Source organism: Chinchilla lanigera, unplaced genomic scaffold (assembly GCF_000276665.1).
Source record: "Chinchilla lanigera isolate Chin_1 unplaced genomic scaffold, ChiLan1.0 scaffold00065, whole genome shotgun sequence".
NCBI lineage: Eukaryota > Metazoa > Chordata > Mammalia > Rodentia > Chinchillidae > Chinchilla > Chinchilla lanigera.
The window spans coordinates 1,787,816-1,807,378 of record NW_004955466.1 but is presented as its reverse complement, the minus strand read 5'-3'; the positions used below and the strand labels follow the sequence as shown (position 1 = coordinate 1,807,378).

Sequence of the window (19,563 nt, the reverse complement as noted above, 5' to 3'; positions counted from 1 at the left end):
ATGTTTTCATCACCCTAAAAAAGAAATCCCCTAATGGTTAAGCATTGCTTCTAGCTCCTTCCTCCTAGCTCCTAGACACCACCAATCTGCTTTCTCTCTATGAACTTCTTTATTCTGGATATTTCATGTACATGGAACCATACGGTATGTGACATTTGGCATCTGACTTCTTTTACTAACAAGGTTCATCCACATTGTAGCATGCATCAGTACTTCATTCCCTTTTGTGGCTGAATAATATTGGATTGCACAAATATCCTTACCACATTTTGCATAATATTCAGCCATCAATGAACATTGATGGGTTATTATATTTCCCTCTTTGGGCTCTTGTAAATTGTGCTGCTGTAAACTTGTGTGTGCATGCATTCATCGGAGTAACTGTTTTCAGTTCTCTCAGGTGTATACCTAGGAGTGGATTTAGTAGGTCACGTGGTCATTCTGTGTTTTTTTACTTTTTGAGGAATGTTCCACCATGAGCAAACTACCAACGAGGTACAAGCACAGGTCAGATTTTATCCCTCCAGTAGCGACATTCTGAGTGTCACTGAGACATTTAGTGTGAGAGCCTTCTAAAGAGGTGGATTCCAAGCACACAGAACCACTCACAATCTACATGTGAAGACACAAACTTTACAAGCACATGAGAGCAACAAATTGAAGGATAATTCCAACAAGTAGTGGACATTGCCCATCTCCTTGCGAACTGTACTTAGCTAAGACGTGGGAGGCCATTATCTACAATTCGTCTCCATTGTCACCCTGTTCTCAGGGCTGTAGGGCCATAGTGACTGTCCCAACCTTGGCCAGGTTCCTGTGAACCCAGAGGGTTCAGAGCGGCCAAATGTGTGTCAACATCTGTAAGCCAGAGATAGTAGGAACACCTTTAGGAAGGAAGCTACAAACAGTTATGAATAGGAGCTGTTGAGGAGAAAAGCAAGGTCCTTGCCAGAGCCCACTGAATCAGCCCCATCAGGGAGGAAGGGCATGAGCCTGACTTCTTTCTGGAACCCACCTGGATGGAAGGAGCTGAGACCTTTGTTAAATTTACATAAAGTATCATTTGACTGGAAGAATAAAAACACTACTGTCATGTACTCTTCCTTCCCTCATAGGCTGGTAGCTGGAGAATCAGCAGCTTGGAGAAAGGCCTTTCTAGACAGGACCGGGATGGCTTGGGAGAAGGTCCTTTCTAGTAGGCACGGATCCTTATGCTCAAATAAGCAGCTACAGGAGGAAACAGACAAGAGGGCCCTGGGGACGAGGCCAAAGGGAGCCTTTGAGAAGACAGGAGCCAGGTCCCTGGGCATTTTCTGAGTGTGCAGCCCTGGGAGGATGGCAAGGAGAGAGAAGGTGAAGGGTCTGAGTGCCAGGAGGACCCGCGCTTCCTGTGGGCTTGGCAGGAAAGAGGCAGGAAAGAGACTCACCGCAGAGCACGTCTTCACTGTTCGCTTGTACGCCCACCAAACAAAGCAGGGCCTGAAAACTCATTTTGTCTGCCTGCGAACAGCAGTGATTTGAGACCCACCATTGGACACTAGGGTGCCGCATCGCACAGGCTGGGAAGAGCTCATCTTCACTGTCTGCCTATAAATAATGAACGAAAAGCCAGATTTCCTTCTGAAGGTAGAAGGGGCTCATGCTCCCTTCTTGGGCCCAGTGGAGAACTAGTGATGTTGTCACGAAGAGGAGTGACCCTCCTCCCTAGCCACAGGCAAGAGCCTTTGTGACTTTTCAGTCAAACTCCGGGCGGACATTTGGCAGTTACTGATGTAGTAGGTTGAATGTTGACCGTCCCAAAAGACATGTCCACATTATACAGCCCAGCACTTACGAATTTCTGCACATGAAGCATCTTTGCAGATACAATGAAGCTAAGAGTCGTGAGAAAAGATCATCCTGGATAGAGCCCACTTGTCTCTTGTAAGGATGTGTCCTCGTAAGAGAGCCGCATGAGAGGGACACACAAAGGGGAGGCCCTGTGACTGCAGAGGAGAGACCTGAGTTACGCAGCCCTTAGGCAAGGAACACTTGGCACGCCAGAGGCTGGAAGGGACCGGGAAGGAAGGCTCCCCGGGTCCTCCAGAGGGAACACAGCCCTTTGGACACCTCAACTTTGCACTTCTGGCCTCCAGAGCTGTGAGAGAATAGACCTCTATTGTGTTAGGCCATCCAGTGTGTGACAGTTTGTCCCTACAGCCAGGAACACTAACCAGCAGGACCATGCTGAGAGGTGGTGTGACTGCAGGGACAGAATCTGGTTGCTTAGATGAAAATTGAGTTCTGTCCCTGGATTTGCTGCCGGCGTCCACAGTGGAATTTCTTAAACGTTGCACCACCAGGTCTATTTCCTCTCGGGCTCCTCATGCATTTATTCCTCATGACAGAGAGCGGGGATCATGGCTCCTCTGAGCACACTACTCAGGACCAGGGCAGGCTGACCAGACCGCTACAGCTATTCAGGTGCTAATAATACTGGCACACACTGTGGAATCTTTACCACAGACGTTATCTCATTTAATCCTCAAATTATGACTTCAAGATTAGTCTCACAGATGAGGAAACTGAGCCTCTGGAGGTGGTGTAAACTATTCAAGGTCACTTGGAAAATGCAGGTGGAGCCAAACCTTGAACCCAGGTCTGCGTGTTCTCAATCCACAGCATTACAAAAGGCTCCACCCCTACGAGGACATTTGGCCCGGCGTCCCCCAGCACGCAGCCGCCTGGTGAGAAAAAACTTGTTTTCTGAGCACTAGCAGCCCTGGCGTTGGAGTTTCTCTTCAGCAGTGAGGGTTTGAGCCATGAACTGATTAGGATTAAAGATGCTGAGATGACCTAGTTCCCCCGCGAACAGCAGATGAATGGCAAAATACCTGCATTCACAAGGAAATGATGTCAGCACTGGCACCAATCGAGCTCCTCGAGCCCCGCAGGCTCTGAGGTTCTTCCTCCTCTCAGCCCTGGAGCCTTCTGGTGTGAGGAGCTGGAGCGTCCACTGCTGCTTCGGCCCCAGGCTTCTCCACACACGGAGGAACACATCCTGCCGCAGCTCACTCCCTCAGCTGGAGGGAGAAGAGAGGACACTGACCGAGGAGAAAGGCTGTGCTGGGGGTCAGCTGACACTATTTGTGGGGCGGGACTCAGGTGGGCTCCAACTTTCAGGGATCCCATGCTTTCCGGAGAGTCACCTTTCCAGAATCGGGGCTGGTCTCCCTCTTGTCATGATTGAGACTGGGGTGGGGCCGGTGTGGCGGCTTCTCCCTGTCCTTCTAGCATTCCACGTGGGAGGGAGAGCCGCTCCAGGAGACAACCCCTGGGCCTGCCAGATTTCCTCCCATGTGGAGCTCTGTGCAAGATAAAGGCGGGCCAGGCCCTGCCACAGGACAAGCACGTAACAGATCTCCCTCTGGCCTCCTCCTGGGCTTATTGTTCTGCTGCAGTTGTTTTGAGTATGATCAAAAGGAAGGAAGAGCACTGCGCTATCAGGCTGAAGAAGAAGGATGCTCTCCTGACCGCTCCTGTTGCCCTTGGCCACTTCACTTTAAATGTGAGGAAACTGGAGGGCAAGGTGCAGCCTAACCCCACGCACGTCATGAAGAGCAGCCAGCCACAGCCAAGGCCACACTGGACCCTGTGGGGCGGCCACAACGCTCTCCAAATCGGTGACAGCCCCTTGGTGGTTCAGCCCTGGTCCTTTTCCCCTGTGTAGGCCAGAGCACAGGGTCACTGACAGTTTGGGTTAGGAGCTGGAATTAGGCCCTGGAATGGCCAACTTCTCCGCTGTTTATCCCTCGGGCTAAGAACTTAGTCCATAAGGCCACAACTGTTGGAAATAATAGGCCAGAAAAGGAACTTCCCAAGTTTGGCTGGCTCTGTGCCTATTTCTCAAGATAGTAAACAGCTCAAGTTCTTGGGAAACGTGGTCAACTTCAGGACTTTCGGCCTTTCCTGCGCTGGGTCCAGGTTCAGGCCAGAGCATAGATGGATGGAGTGCCACATCAACATCACGGCTGGGTTTCTGCAAGGAGTCGGACCAGAGAGGGTCGGTTTTCCTGCTTGCAAACTTCAGAGGCAGGGAGGGTGCTACTGAGTGTTCCGCGGGCAGACTGGCCAGCTCCATGGTCCTTTATCTCTCACGCATGTCTGCCCTGTCCAATGCCAGATGTGTCCGCCAGGTGCCTGGTTGCCTCAACCCAGTCACCTTTGTCTGGGCTGGAAGGCCACGTGTGAGCCATCAAAAGCCTCAATGGGGGAGGACGTCAATGTGCTTCCTCAACCAGAAAGGTGGTTTCAGTTTGGCCAAAGCAGCCCAACGAAACAAGCAAAAGCCTGTCAACTGAAAGATGGGGCTGCTGGGAGATCACACAACAGCAAAATGGGAACCATTATCGGCCTTGTCCCAGCCCGAAGGAGGCAGAGGCTTTGAAGCCACAGACAGGCTGAACAGAACTTTCCACCTGAGAGGCGCTGGAGATGGGAGGTCAGGCTACAAGCAGCCCCCACAAAATCTGATCAAAGCCTGCTGCAGAAAGGAGGGGGCACACAGCTGCAGGCCTGCTCCCCCCATGGGGCCGCCCAGGACTTTCTGAAGGCAACTGGGCTGCCTTTGCAGGGACCTGTGGGAAAACCCAACACAGATGCACTGCACCGCCGAGCCCCAGAGCTCTGCTGGGAGAGGGAAAAATAAACCCCTCAGTGGTCCTGAAAAGAAAAGGGAGGGAATCAAAGCATACAAAAAATGCAAAGACCACCCACCTGATGCGCGCCTACCTTTCGGAAACAAATAACTCCTGGCTTCCAAGGCATACTTCTGAAAGAACAAACGGACTCAACACTGCCGCCACAAAGCTCCATGCACCAGGGGATTTGTGGGAAGCTGAGGCCCCTTCTAAGCATGGGAAGCTTAATTTAAAGTGGCGCCTATTCAGGGGCTTCCTCGCATCCGCTCTCTTCCCTGGGAACTTGAGGGACAAGAACCCTCCCTGAGGGAGGGATGGGACGCATCTCTCAGACTGGATGGTCCTATCTGCCATTCTGGGGGCATCTTCCAGGCTGGCCCAGTGCAGTGAGGGCAGCCATGAGCAGGCTTTACACCACACAGCCAGCTGGGTCCTGGCGGTCCCACAGCTCCTCCGTGGCAGCCTTAGCCCACCCTGCCTGGCCTCGCCCCTCCTCCTCCGGCCTGAAGCCCCCTCTGGAGGATCGGCTGTTCACAGAGCCTGCAGTTTGATCTTTTCTGAAGTGGGTGCAACAAAGCTAAGCCACTTCCCCTCTACTGGCTCTTTCTCAAAAGAATGGGAGACCCTTTTCTTCTTGGGAATGGGCTTGAGGGAGAGAAGGGGCATAATAACGTGGAGACCTTGGAAGATCTGGGTGGAGGAGGAGAAAAATGGAGAAAATGGCTTTGCTGAGGAGCACTTGGGGAAAAAGAAATGAGAAACTTCCAGAACTACTGGTTTAACCACTGACATTCCTTCCCAGATGGATAGAGGGCCAGACAGAGGGCCTCAGGGAGGAGCAGGGGATGACTGAGCTGCTGACACTCAGTAGATTTAGATCTTTGTCTTACTTGACCCTGTGAGCTGGATGGGGTTATCTCCATTTTACATGTGACAGAACAGAGAGAGGTGACCCAGGCCCTCCAAGGACATACGCGGGACTGTCAAGCTGGAACTCAGCCCTCAGGCAGCCTGACTCCAAAGTTCACAACCTTTCCTCCTCGTTCCAGACCCACCCACCTCTCAGGGCCGCGCAGACGTTATTAGATGTTCCCTAAATATTTATTAGATGAAACTTGACTGAGTGGCTGAACACACGCAGACCCTTTGAGGGGCCCGATTATGGAAAGGAATTCCTCTCTGAGACAGCAAACAAAATCCCGCTCCGAGGTACAAGGAGACCCTTTTTGAAATGAATACCTAATAAAATTTATATGGACCCCCAGAAAGAAAGACAGAAGGGAACTGGAACTATATAAAAAGCAGAGTAGGTAGATAATAAAACTTCACAGTGTTGCCTTTCACCCAGGAAGCACAAAGCATCACAGGCATTAGTCACATCTTTGGGAGGTGCATGTTCACTGTATCCCTTTTTTTTTAAGCACAAAAAGCTTTAGCAACCCTCCCCAAGGTGAGCAAGTACAGAGCTGGGCCTGGAGCACAGCCTGGTCCCCCAGACCTACACTGGACGCTACTTCCAGCTGTGGCTACTGGCTCAGCAAAGGGAACCCAGCGTTTTGTTGGGAAGTTTTGGGGGGGCTGCGTTGCCAAAACGCCTTAGAAATGAAGCTGGGCAAAACTGAGGAATTAGGCCTCGGCTTTGGCCTTCACGGAGTACAGAGACCCCTTTGCCCACCCAGATGCGTGTTCTTAATTTAGGCATGCGGTCGTTTGTGTGCCTCAGGGAGTTTACTCAGAGTCACCAGCGCACTGAGGTCTAGGCAGAGCCACTCACTTGGGGCAATGCCACACCGGACAATAAGCACCTCTGTCAAAGGGGGCTGGACAAGGGTGTCTGGACCAGCGTCCATCCACAGAGGTGGAGAAGAAACCTTTCTGGTGACTGCGGCCCTGGTGTGTGGGGGCTGAGGCGCTACAGACAGGAAGACAGGAAAGGGAATGAACCTGAAGTCATGCCTTTTCTGTGGTTCACTTCCGATCATGTCCTTTCCTGGCAGAAAGATGGGTAGATGATAGATCGATAGGTAGATGACAGATTGATCCATCGATAGATAGATAGATCGATAATAGTTTTTTTAATGGCTCTCTTCAAAGAGCACCAGAGGGCTGAGGATTTAGCTCAGCGGCACAGCTCCTGCCTGGCAAGTGCAATTTTGAGTCCCGGTACCAGAAAAAAAAAAAGACCACCAGACACAAATTCCCTCACTAGATAGTTGAGTCCGTTCATGGCGTGGCTCCTCTGAGGTTCCAGTCTTACTTCTTGCTCTGCTCTTGATTTCTGTGCAGTGATTTCCACATTTGTGAGCTGCAGGCCCATAGGAGGCCAGGGGCTTCAGCAAGAGGTTTGTAACCTGGGCCACACCCAATACAAGCACAGCCTGAATCAATGGTATGCAAAACGCAAGCTGATCTGAAAGACCTGTCAAATTTCAAGCAGCTCACGGTCACTGTGTATTTTCTTGTATATTAAAGTTCAACAGCTTCTATGAGAAGGACCTGTGTTATGGTAGCAGTTTTCAAACTGATATCCAAGGGACCCCTCAGAGATCCCCTGAAGTATGAGAGGAGGAGGAGCAGATGGGCTCTCTCTCTCTCTCTCTCTCTCTCTTTCTTTCTCTCTTTCTCTCTCTCTCTCACACACACACACACTCACACTCATCCCCTAATGAAAGAAGCTCTGCTTTTTACCAGTTCTGTGCACTGCACTTTTATTTGAAGATTTATTGGGAGAAGGAACTCTGTGGGGAAGTGGAATTTACAAGCAAAGGCTCTGGACAAAGTACACGCACTTCTAGTCTGGCCCTCGCCGCAGCTCAGGGGGGCTCAGAGAGGACCCGGCTGGCTCACCACGACTAAGCTGTGCGGTGTGGGGCGATGTGACACAAGACATTACCTCTTGTCCCGATCCACACAGCAAGGCCTTGGATGCATGAAATCCATCCGGCTTGTGAAAATAAAACACGCACATGTCCACCAGCCAATCTGTCAGTGCAGAGACAGTGCCCACTTTGCACGTGTACTGCCCAGAGAATTACCGGAACATCCTGATGCCCGAGAGCTATTGGGGTGGGGTGAGGAACCCTCTAGCGCCAGCTTTTCTGGTGGGCCCAAATTCTTGGGGTAGTAGTGGTCACTAGGAGCCCATTTTTATCTCCTTTAGTTTCTATCCAAATTTGCCTTTGCCTGTGTGCCTGGTGCTTCCCCTCCAGGCTTTCAGAGGACACAGAGCTCCCCAGGCGGCCTGGAGTAATTGGAGCAATAAAAGATGACAAAGCAGGACCCCCAACCCTGCACTCCCAGAGCTCCTTCGGTAGGCCTCTGTCCGCCCAGCCCAGTTTCAGACAGAGCCAAACATAAAGAAATCCCCCAAAGTGTCCAGAAGAGCCCTTATTAGTAAATGGAACTCATGCGGGAGATTCGAAAGGATGCTTTTGTCCCTGCATTTCACCTTGCCATCCACATGCAATTTTTTTTTTCCTTTTTTTTTTTTCCCACATGCAATTTTAAAAAGCCACCATTCCAGCACTCGGGCTGGAGGGAACTGCTAGAAAATGGGATGACAAGCCCCTGGTGACTCCTCTGTGTTACCCCAACACCTCCTAGAGGGGAGTGAAACGCAGGGGCAAACAGACCCAGGCCTGTCCTGGCTGTGCTGGAGCCAGCTAGAACGTGGCTCCGTGCGTGCGTGCGTGCGTGCGTGCGTGCGTGCACACGTACGAGCATAAACGTCCTTGGCTCTCAGTTCCTGTGTGGTCTGCGAGGGGGAGGGGAGCACCTGCCTGCCTAGGTACTTGGGTCGGTATATGGGGAGACCCAGGAAGGAAGTCCTAGGACAGCCTGCCTCTGGGTAAGCGCAGGTCTCTCTGTGGTTGTGTGTTGGGGAACGCTGGGCACGTTTGTCTTGGGGCGTGTGTGCACGTGTGGTATGCACCCACACTCAAGCGTGGCGGGGGAAGCTGGGAGCAGGAAAGTTTTGAGTCTGTGAAAATTCTCAGGTAGAAAAAAACCTGGCAAGTCCCCATACCACAAGTTGGTACACAGTCAGCGCTTGTAAAGTTCATTTCCTGTGTTACTTACCAGCCCTTGTTTATACAGGACACAAAATGTGACTGATAGCAGGCATTCCAGGTCTTGGGGGTGTGCTGAGGGAGGGTGCGGCGGGGGGCGGGGAGGTCCCTCACCTATTTCTTTGCAAAGATAGGTGAAATCCGTTTTCCGCATTAAGCCACAATCCCTCCTCGTTTGGGGTCTTGCACGATACCACTACACCAGCAGCGCTGTTTCCCCACTCATTTGGGAAAAGAGAGCGCAGCTGTAATTTTTAAATTGTGTCCCTCATTGTCCTAGAGCCATTTAGCAGCCTGTTGGCTTCTACAGTGGCCGCGTGAGCTCTCTTGTGTGTGTTTCTGCGCCTTCAAACTCAGCCGGCCCGACCTTGAGCTTTAGCGTGTCCGCCGCGCCCCAGGAAGTGTTTGTGGGCATTTTCCCTCCGCCTTCTTCCTGCTCCGCTTTGTTCGTAGCACAGGAGGGTAAGGCCTGACTCGAAAGCCCTGCTGTTTGTGTGAGGGCTGCAGGTTGCACAGGGCCCTCAGGCCCTGCACATGGGGAGCTGGGCCAGACCCCACCGACACGGCGGCGTGGGCGGGCCTTTCAGAACAGCAAGGTACGAGGAGAAACTACACTCTACACACTCCTCGACAGGGGACCTTCTCCGTGTCCATCTTGCCTGTATGTTCATCCACGCAGTGCATCTACCCAGTGCCTGTGTGTTCATCCACAGCTCACGGCAGACACTCAGTGACCACGAATTAGCTGTGGTGCATGGCATTCCACTCAAGTCATGGTGCCGTTAGCAGAGGCCACCGTGAGAGCGTCGCTTCTCAGAAGGGCTCCGGACCCTGCTAAACCCGGTGACCTGCACTCCACTCTGTCCTGACACCTCTGTTCTAGCCGTGCCGTGTGCCTCTATTCTTCTTCGTCTAGACTCACAAAAGACTCACAAATCTCCTAGCCATTGGGTTCCACAGAATGGAGAGCCTGAACCTATCAGGAAGCCAAGTCTAGACCAAAAGGACTTTGAAGATCATCCTACAAACTTTGGTGCTGGCCATGGGAGGGTATCCAGGGGAGGCACCCGAGGCTCCCTGGCAGGCAGAAGCTGGAGGTGCTGAGCTATGTTCTCCCATAGCTTCAAAGCCTGTGCTGCATGAGTAAAGGCTGTTTCTGAGTGAAGGGTCCCCAGTAGGTGTCGGGGGACCCAAGGACGCTGACCAGGTTGTTTCCTAGGCTGTCCCCTGATCCATGACAAGGGTCCAGTTATGGTGCCCTTGCTCTGTCACCACAGGCAGTTTACACTCTACTTACTGACAGAGTACTGAACAAGAGCAGGACTCTAAAGACTGGGACTCCTGACTCCTTCATGAATTCTGGAACTCTCTGAGGTGCTGCCTAAAGTTGGAAGAGAAGCTTGCCGAGGGTACCACGGTGGGAATGGAGGCAGCGACGTACAGACCTTTGCAGGGACGTCAGCTCCTGTCCGCTGAGGGCCCTGGCACGAAGCTGACAGCCCATGCAAGCTGGTGGGGCGCTCCTTTGATTTGTCTCAGGGTGCTCCAGACTACCATGATTTCAGCCTGGGGAGACATCTTGGCTTGGCTGGAAGGGTCTCCACCAGGAGCCCAGGCTCCAACCTGCAGGAAACAAATTCCTGTGGGGAAGTCCTGCTGCTCCACGGAAGCAGTTTTCCCGGTGTCATCTGCTTACCTGCCAAGATTAGTCCCTGAGAGGATGCCAATTTCTCTGTCTTCTCTACTTGTCCCTAAAAGATCCCAAGAAGAATTCAGCCCCTGAGAGCTGGGGAAGGGTGCCTGAGGACTTTCCAGCAAGTAGCATTTGTATTGAAGGCCTGTTCCTCAGGGCTTGCTCTCAGGGAAGCGCAAGGTTCCACTGCTTTGTCTTCCCTAACGGCCCACAGGTGTCTCCGTGTCTCTGTCCTTGTACCTGTCACACAGCCATTCCACCCCTCTTTGCCTCTGCCCCAGCTGGCCTTGGAGCCTCTGAAATGCCAGGAGCTGTCTTAGAGCCATGCTAGGGGAGTAGGGTGGCCAGCTGGGGTCCCAGCTGAGGGCCTGGGTGGAGAACACCCAACGCTCACTAGCCGTTGGGTTTGGGGAAAGGTGGTTTTAAGAGTGAGTGAAATCTGGCCTGATTCTCATCCCCACTCCCTGATACTTAGCACTGCTGCCCTTTACCTTAAAAATGGAGACAGGGTCCCCAACTCCCCACTGCACCGCGAAATCAGAGGTGAAAGAACTTGGTAAAATCGCCAGTGCGACACACGTAGGGAGTTGTTATGTTAAAGAACCCCAGCCCGCTTCATGACTGTCACAGGACAAACACAGGATTGCTCTACCACTTAGAGGCCCAGCTCCTCCTAACTGTGCTGCTTCCCAGGTGAGCTTCCCTGTGTTGCTGCCTCTCAGTGACGGCTCCTTTACCTGTGAAATGGGAGTGGGGTTGCCAGGGCAATGCTTTGCATCTTAACTCAGCGGCATGATTGTTGGTAATGCTTTGTAGTACCAGGGGTTAAATGAGCATTAAGATGCTTTCCTGAAGGGTGATTTCTAGAAGTGACCCAGTCTTTGGTATGATGTAGGAATTGAGTAATCCTAAATCTGTCCTTTGTGGTCATTAAGTACGGTGCCTGCCCTATAAGATTCAGCGTAGGTCTCTAGCTCAGAGATTGACAAACTTTCACCATAGAGGGGCAGATGTTAAAAATTTTCAGCTTTGCAGGCCATGGGTCTCTACTACTAAAGCAGCCACAGACAAGACATAAATACGTGGTCACCTCTGTGTTCCAATAAAACTTTATTTACAAAATCATGTAGGCTGTGTTGACCGTGGTTTGCTGACCCCTGCTTTAGCTTATGGTAGGTGCCCCTCTAGAACCTGGGAAATTAAATTGTTGAAGATAGTTGAGCAGAGGCCTCCACTTGTCCAGATCCTGGATTCTAACTGTTTACATAGGCCCAGATCTATGTTCCTGCTGCAGGGTCACAGCAACAAGACCCTCACCTCTTCTTCACTCCCTCCCCAGCCTTTGAGAAATCGCAGGCCCATTCAATGCAGCTGCTTAATGGAGAGCAGAGTTTCTGTGCCTCCTGGATCTGTTCCCGTCCCCTCCCCATCCGGGGCCTTTCCCCTCCATCCCAACTTTGTGGGACACACAATTTGTAATCTCCTTAAAACCAAAGATGCAAGGTCTCTGATTCGTGTAGTTTAAAATCAGCTGCAACCTATTAATGGCCCAGAGCCCCAAGACAGATTTTAGGAAACAAAAACACTGGACCAAATTAGGCTGAACTGGCCCCTGTCTCCAGGGGAGGGAGACGGAGGAGGAGGCTGGGGTGGGGGAGTGGCCATGTGGTTTCAATTAATTTGGTTCTCTTCCTAAAGCTAATTCACCCAACACAAAGCATGTGCAGCGCCATAGCAGCGGCCGGCCTCAGTAGCCCTGCTTTCCCTGGTAGAAGCCCTGGGCCTTTTTGGGGGGGCTGGAGCTGGGGTTGGTTGTGTATCTATAATTAACAGGTTTCAAAGTGGTTATTTTGGAAAAGAGAATTTCAGTGGTGCGTTAAAATCCTTTCATCAGCCATCAGCTGGCGTCCCAAGGCCTTCAACAAGGTCCTTGCCACTTAAAGGCTTGAGAGCATGCTGAATTCCCAGGATCTTGCTGGAGAATGTGGAGGCTTTCGCCATGGGTTTTATGAGGCAAATGGTTGCCATGATTTTCATTATGTTGTTTGATTACTGGGATCATAAAAATGTTTCTCTCTTCCTAGAATACCTAGGGTCATTATAACGAAAAGCTTTGCTTTACAGAAGTTGCATAACACACAAGCGAGCCATGGCCCTGTCATGGGAAGAGGGATGGCTCTAGCACTGGCTGGGGAAATGATGAGGCTGAGAGAGCCTGGGCTGTTGGCCGACACCCAGGCCTGACTGTGAGCTGAGGAAACTGAGGCCCAGAGGGATCTTGTGGCTGAAGCCAGTCTGGGATATTCTGATGGTCCTCCCTGTCAGGTGTTCTTTCTCTTCCCAGTGACTCAAGGTTGAGAATAGAGTTGGGATCCTCAGAGTCAGAGGCAGCTTAAAGTCAAAGGCCGAGGTGGACAGAGGAACGATCCCCACGAGTACGGCACTGAGGGAGCGCTCCTCTGAGCCTGGAAAGGCAGCACCACAGCTCTGAGAGGAAAGGGTCACTTGAGCCCTCAAGTGGCACCCATGGCCTGAGCTGTGGAGAGGAGGCAACTAGATACCAAGCCCCACAAACCACAGAGATGATTTTTTTACTGCTGTGAATCTGAAACCTGGTCAAGTTCCCAGAATCACCATAGAGTGTGACAGGAACTTTGGTTGAGCTTGTGTTATCTGATAAATGCAACATTATACTGGCTTTACTTCATATTTCTATAATGGCTACCTTCCAGAACCTTCTGTCATGGAAGACAAAACATATTCTGGAAGAGTTGCTGTTAAATAACCTCTGGTGCTTAAAAAGAGTAGAAGAGCTTTAAAGAAACAGGCCCTGCACTCAGTTGGACACTTGTAAGACTAGTCCACAACAAAGCCATGAAACGCGTTCAGTGAATTAGAGGGTGCCAGAGCTGGGAGAGAAATTGAAGCCCAGCTAGGCCAGGCTTTCATTGTACAGACAAGAAAACTGAGGCTTCAGGGCATGTCCAAAGTTATATAATTGGCACAGAGAGTCTAGCCCATGATCCCTGACTCTCAGCACAAGGTTGGTCAGCTAACCTATGCTTTACCACATCATTGCTCCCCTTTCAGCTTGACACGTTCATTTATTCATTCAATATTTATTGACCGCCTCCTGTGTGTTAGACGTTTCTAGGTGTTGCTGATTTTATTTCTTTGAAATAAGAAGATGCATTTCTATGGAACCCATTAAAGAAGAAATTCCCTTCCCAAATCCATATTTTAGGAAAGTCAGGTGGCTTTTATGAACTTGGGGGGTCAATGGGAGGAATACCTGGCATTCTGGGTGTGCCTCTCAGATGGGTACAAAATATCATTGTATAAGGGTGAGACCTACCTAGGCTACCTCTGCTCGAAGCCACCTCTTTTCCCAGCAGACACCAGGGCAGTGTAGCCCAAAGGATTCTGGGAATGGAAATCAAAGGGAATTCTCTGGATCCAAGTTTGAATGCGTTTCAGTGGGAAGCCAGGCCAGTTGAAGGCATACAGGTTGCACAGGTCTCTCCGTCTGTTTCCCATCATTTTCCTCCTACAGTTTGCTTGTCGGTCCTTTGCTCTTGTTTGCCTCTGTGTGAATAATTCCTCGATTGTAAATCAGAGAACTTGGCACTGAGTTTTGGATTATCTGTGGTCTTTAACTTTCCCAGGGCAGAAGAAATGAAACCAGCAAATCTCTTTGTTTCTCATGGTTCAGCCTCCAAATCGGGAAAGTACTGAACTGTGTAGGGTGAGCCCTGCCTGAGCCTACTCGGCCCCCACCATTCACTGAAGGTAATCAGTCATGCAGGGATCCACCCATCCACCCAACAAATATTCAGAGAGCACCTATGTGGCAGGCTCTGCTCTAGAAGTGTTTCTCGTTAGCCTGTTGACATCTTAGTGCTAGTGAAAGTAAGCAAACAGTCCAAAGAAACATATGCAGGAATATCTGGTGTTCTCAGGGATTGGTCCCAAGACTTCCGCAGATACCAAGGTCCACAGATGCTCAAGTTCCTTAGATAAGATGGCCGTGTATTTGCCTTTCACACATGCATGTCCTCCCACATACTTTACATCATCTCTAGATGATTTGTAACACCCACTACAGTTGTCCGTGTTCTGTAAATAGCTGTTATGCTGCGCCAAGAAGGAATAATGACAAAGAAAACTTTCTATACCTGTTCAGTGCAGATGTAACTCTTTTTTCTGAGTGTTTTCAGTCCATGGTTGCTTGAATCGACAGCGGCAGAACTTGCACACGCAGGGGACTGACTATATACATGTGCTAAGGGCCTTAAAGAAAGTAGAGCCCGTGGGAGACGGCAGGGCGGAGTGCACTATTCGCGACATGGAAGCGGAGGCTGGGTGAAAGGAGAGGAAGCCACAGTCAGTCCAGGAAGAGCATTCCAGGAGGAAGGAATAGCCAATGCAAAGACAGAGACCGTTTGACGTGTCTGGGAACAGCACGGAAGAGGAAGCCAGAGACAAGACCAAGTGAACAACGGCGATAACCGTGCTCCTCAGGTCAGAGTGTAGGTTGCGCTGAGCAGCATGGGATGTCCTTGGCAGCTATAGAGTAGGGGTTGATGCAGCAGAGCTGAACATTCAGAGCCTGCACGGAGGCCGATGAGACAGCGGCCTCAGACACGCGGCACTGGTGGCTGTGTCGCTCGGGAGGAGCAGCGGGTGGAAGCTTGTGAGAGCTACACGTCCTGGCAGGGCGAGGCTGGGTCTGGGCGCTCACCGCTCTGGTTGGTCTTTAAGCCCCGAAAAAGGAAACACTGCTTTCCCAATAGTAGGACTGGGTCTGGTGAGTCGGAATCCTCAGCCATCTGGACCTCTGGGAGGTTGCTGGTGCAGGTTTCGAGCCCCCAGCTGGCCTGTTTGGCCCTCATCAGGGTCTTGGTTGGGGCCTCCAGACTGCGAAGACACGGGCTCAAATACAGACCCAGCCTTGAGGGAGTCTGGCTTTGCTTCTGGCTGACTGTGTGCTGTCTGCTCAGCTTCCCTCCGGAGCCCTTTCACTAAACACAGGCCGGCTCAGCCCAGCCAGAGGGAAAGGCGAGGCCCGCACGCTGGGTTCCATCCTCCGCAAGGCGCAGCCCCACCTTGTCACCTCTCTGGCATTTGGAAGAAGTACCAAGCCTAGGCCTGCATAGCTACATTTATATCAACTAAGATGAAATAAAATTAAATCTGCTGTTCTTCAGTTCCCCTTCTACGTTTCAAGCGCTTGATAGCCACACAGGGGTGGGGCGGCCACGTTACAGGACAATGCAGACGTAGCACATTTCCGTTGCGGCAGGAAGTGCTGTCGGACGGTTTTCACTTCTTTCGAAAGGGAAGAATCCAAGAGATTTGAGCAAGTGAACATGCACAAAGCACAGGGCATCTTGCCTGCCCCCTCACAGGGACCAGCAAAAGATAGTCCCACGACGTACACCGGAACGTCCACACACTGCTCTGCTGCGGCCGACCGTGTGGCAGGCCAACCTCTCCTAGGTTCAGTTTCCTGATATGTAAACTGGGAGTAATATGAACTTCTGAGTGACTCCTCCAGCACCACATGGTCCCCACTTTTCTCATGTCTCCCTGGGGCTGGGAGACCTTGACCCTTGCAGCTGCCTTATCCAGACCAGAATTAGGAAGCCCCCATCCTCCTTTGAAGCAAGTGGACAAGTCCGATGAACAAAAAGAATCACTTTGACCCCAGTGAGATACTGACCCGACAGTACTGATGCTGGGCGAGAAGCCATGCCTGCCTCCCTGGCCCAGGCCTCTCCTTTCCGCCTGTGGTCCCCGCTGGGGTGTGGCTCCTGGAGAGAGGCCCTCAAGCAGCCCTTCTGCTATCTCGGTCTCCATCAGTTTTCCTTTCCACACAGTTGGGGTTTTGTTGTTAAATGTTTCTTAAGGACAGGCATTCAGTGGGTAGAGTCAGGGATTTGCCTGGGGCTGGAAGGAAGTTATCTGCCAGGTCAGGATGAGGTGTGGCTTAAGAATTAGAGCTGGAATTCCCTTCACCTGCTTCATGCATTTCGGGGAAGATTTGCTTTCAAGTCCCAAATGACCTGCTAGTATTTCTAGACCTGAGATCCTATCTCCGCTGGCTGTTTTGTTTCACTTCTGGTAAGAAAGACAAAGAAAAAAGAAAGAGAGGCTCAAGAACAACATTCCTATATTCCCCTAAATAAAATTTCACAGCCGGAGTGATTTGCTTCACTGTTTCTGAAAAGCAGTGGAGAGGGGCCTCAGAGCCCCGTCCCCTGGAGGCCCAGCTGGGGCCTGGCGTGGTGAGTGTAGCTGGTGCTCCGGAAACTCAGGGAGCGGCGCCAACTTTCTGTGTCTGATGGAACTTCTAAATCTCTCCTCCCTTCAAGCTGGTCCACCTGCAACCTTTTCTTCTTGCACATCCCACTTCCACACTGCTGGGGAGTCCTGTGGGCTCCCCCTTCAAAATCCAACCAAAATCCAACGGCTTCCACCAACCCCACTGGCAAGGTCCTGCCTCTTCCCCGGGTCAGCTGCAATGAACTCTTAGTGGTCTTCTCCTTCCCACTCTTCCTACTTCCACTCACCCTCAGATATATTCCCAACGTAACAGCCAAGTCGGGTCCCATCCCCCTCTCCCTGAAACCCTTCCAAATGACTTCCAAATGGTTCCCATCCCGTTCAGAGCGAAAGCCACAGTTCTCAGCGTGACCGCAGAGGCCCTAAATCACGCGCTCCCGTTAGCGCGCCGACCTGCCTTCCCCATCTCCCCCTCACTCATTCCTCTCCAGCCGCATCAGCCTTCTCGCTTTCTTCAAACACGCCAGATGTGTGTCCACCTCAGGGACTTGGCGGCAGCTGCTCCCTCACCTTTCCGAGCCTTTTCCCGATTTCTCCTCAGCGCGGCTGACCTGACCCGGAGCATCCTCATTCATCTCGGAAGCTGTCTGTACCTCCTCGTGTTCCCGCGACCTCCTTGGCCTGACCCTCCCTCTCCCCGCTTATCATTAACGTACAGCGTGTCTCCCTTATATGTTTATGGTTTCTCTTCCTCCTCCTAGGGCGATAAGCTCCATTAGGACAGGGACTTCGGGCTGTTTGCTCATGAACAGCTCACAGCTGCTCTTCGCTTCCCACTGGTGACGTGCTCTCGGAGACAGGGACTGTCCAGGCAGTCAGACCTGAGAATGATTAGAGCTAAAGCAAGCCCAAGCTCTGCCGTGCAAACATCTCCAAGGCTAAGGGAGGGTTAAAACTCCCAGGGGTCTTCAGTGAGCCAAATTCAGAGGAAGCAGGGTACAGGAAGTGAATCCCAGCTTGTGGAAGTAAGGGAACAAGAAGTAACCAAGAAATGCTGGTAGACATGGACAACAGGAAGTGAATAAAATAAACAGCAATGACTTTTTAAAGATACAGACGAATTTCTTTAGGCTGTTTTCAGATGTTTTTGGTCTAAACGAGTCCTTTCCACTCTGTCAATGTATTGAAGACCCCCAAAGAGCTTTTGTGTTTGGTAATATCTACCAATAAGCCCGTGCTGGCCAGTCTTTAGCCTCCAAAGATCCTCATCATTCAGTATGTGTCTTTTTCCCACCCTGAATCAGGGCTGATCCTTGGGACAAACAGAAAATGGCCGAAATGCCAGGTGTGGTGGCGCACGCCTGTAATCCCAGCACTCAGGAGGCTGAGGCAGGAGTATCACTGTGATTTTGAGGCCAGCCTGGGCTAAAAGTGAGTTCAAGGCCAGCCTGAAGTGCATAGCAAAAACCCTGTGTCAAAAAGACAAAAAAAAAAAAAAAAAAAAAAAAAAAAAAAAAAAAAGGAAAGAAAATGGCAGAAGTGATGGTGTGTGATTTCAGAGGCTAAGTCATAAAAGGGCCTACAGATTCCCACTTGGCCGCTTCTGTTCACTTTGGAGAAAACCAATGGCCATGTTTGCAGACCATAGGACAAGAACCATATGGAACAAAACCAAGTCCTGCCAACAGCCAGCAACCGCTAGCCGTGCTTGTGAGTAAAGGCAGGTCCGCCAGCCCCAGGCAAGCCTTCAGATTACTGCAACCTGCTGAGAGAGCCCAAGGCAGCACAACCCAATCAAGCCATCCCTGAATTCCTACCTCTCCCGACTGTGGGAGAGAACAAATAATTTTTGTTGTTGTAAGCAAATAAGTTTTGGGGTACTTTGCTATAAAGCAATAAATAAATAACTTGTCATGTTAAAAATTAAAGCAAAAAAATATTCATTTGTTGGTTTTAAATTTTATCCATTGATATGAATAAATTAATACTTAGTAGCTCATTAAAACTTACTAATTCATTAATTGATTAAAAAGTTTAAAATAACATTTTATTATAAAAAAAGAACTGTGCTTTCTAAAACAAAACAACATTTAGGGAGAAGAGTGTTCTAAATTTTTGCAAACTCTTTAATGTCTAGCTTAATAGAAGACAGCTGGATTCCCATATCTACTTCTGCATTCAATCAGCTGTGATAATGTTTTGGTTAAAGTATGTGAAGAAAACCCAGCCTCCCATACATAGATTTTTGGAAAACGAAGGAATATCTTAGTGGCCTTTTCAGATAATTATGAATACTCTTCTTTGACATATGCCTAAACTCAACTAATGGTAGTTTAAAGTTTAATTGCAATTTGAAGTTATATCAATGAATTTTTGTGCTCAGTTACACTAAAATCCATTTGGTCTGGCTTGTACTTTGAATAGACTGTCTGCCCAGGCATGATTTTATAATATTATGCATGGGTCATTTGGAAAATATTGCTTCATTTAATTATGCAGATCTTCTTACTTTGATATATGCCACAGTGAAAACTAAAACTTCAAATTTGTTCATATTACCCACTGATCTCATCAGAACCTTCTGTAAGTAGAGGGAAGGTATAGAGCTTCTTGTATCTGTGGCAGGTATAGAGCTTCTTGTATCTGTGGCAGGTATAGAGCTTCTTGTATCTGTGGCAGATACAAGCTTTCAAAAATTCCAGTGTTTACTGAGCACTTCTATTTTGACAATAAATACTGTTGATTATCTTTCTTGAATCGACAAATCACTGTCTGAATGACCATAGGCTATTCCGTGCTTTTGCACTAGCCTGGTGTTCCACAGAAGTGACTAGCTCTG

General features: G+C 50.3%; 1 protein-coding gene and 1 long non-coding RNA gene across 16 annotated transcripts in view; both read left to right on the top strand.

Annotated features, from left to right (window-relative positions):
- Rad51b (RAD51 paralog B) overlaps positions 1-19,563 on the top strand; it is a 701,675-nt gene that overhangs the window by 580,768 nt on the left and 101,344 nt on the right. The window lies entirely within an intron of this gene.
- Positions 8,020-17,833, top strand: LOC106150153. Its single transcript, XR_001236793.1, has 2 exons — positions 8,020-8,526; positions 9,460-17,833. It is a non-coding gene; the product is annotated as an uncharacterized LOC106150153 (long non-coding RNA).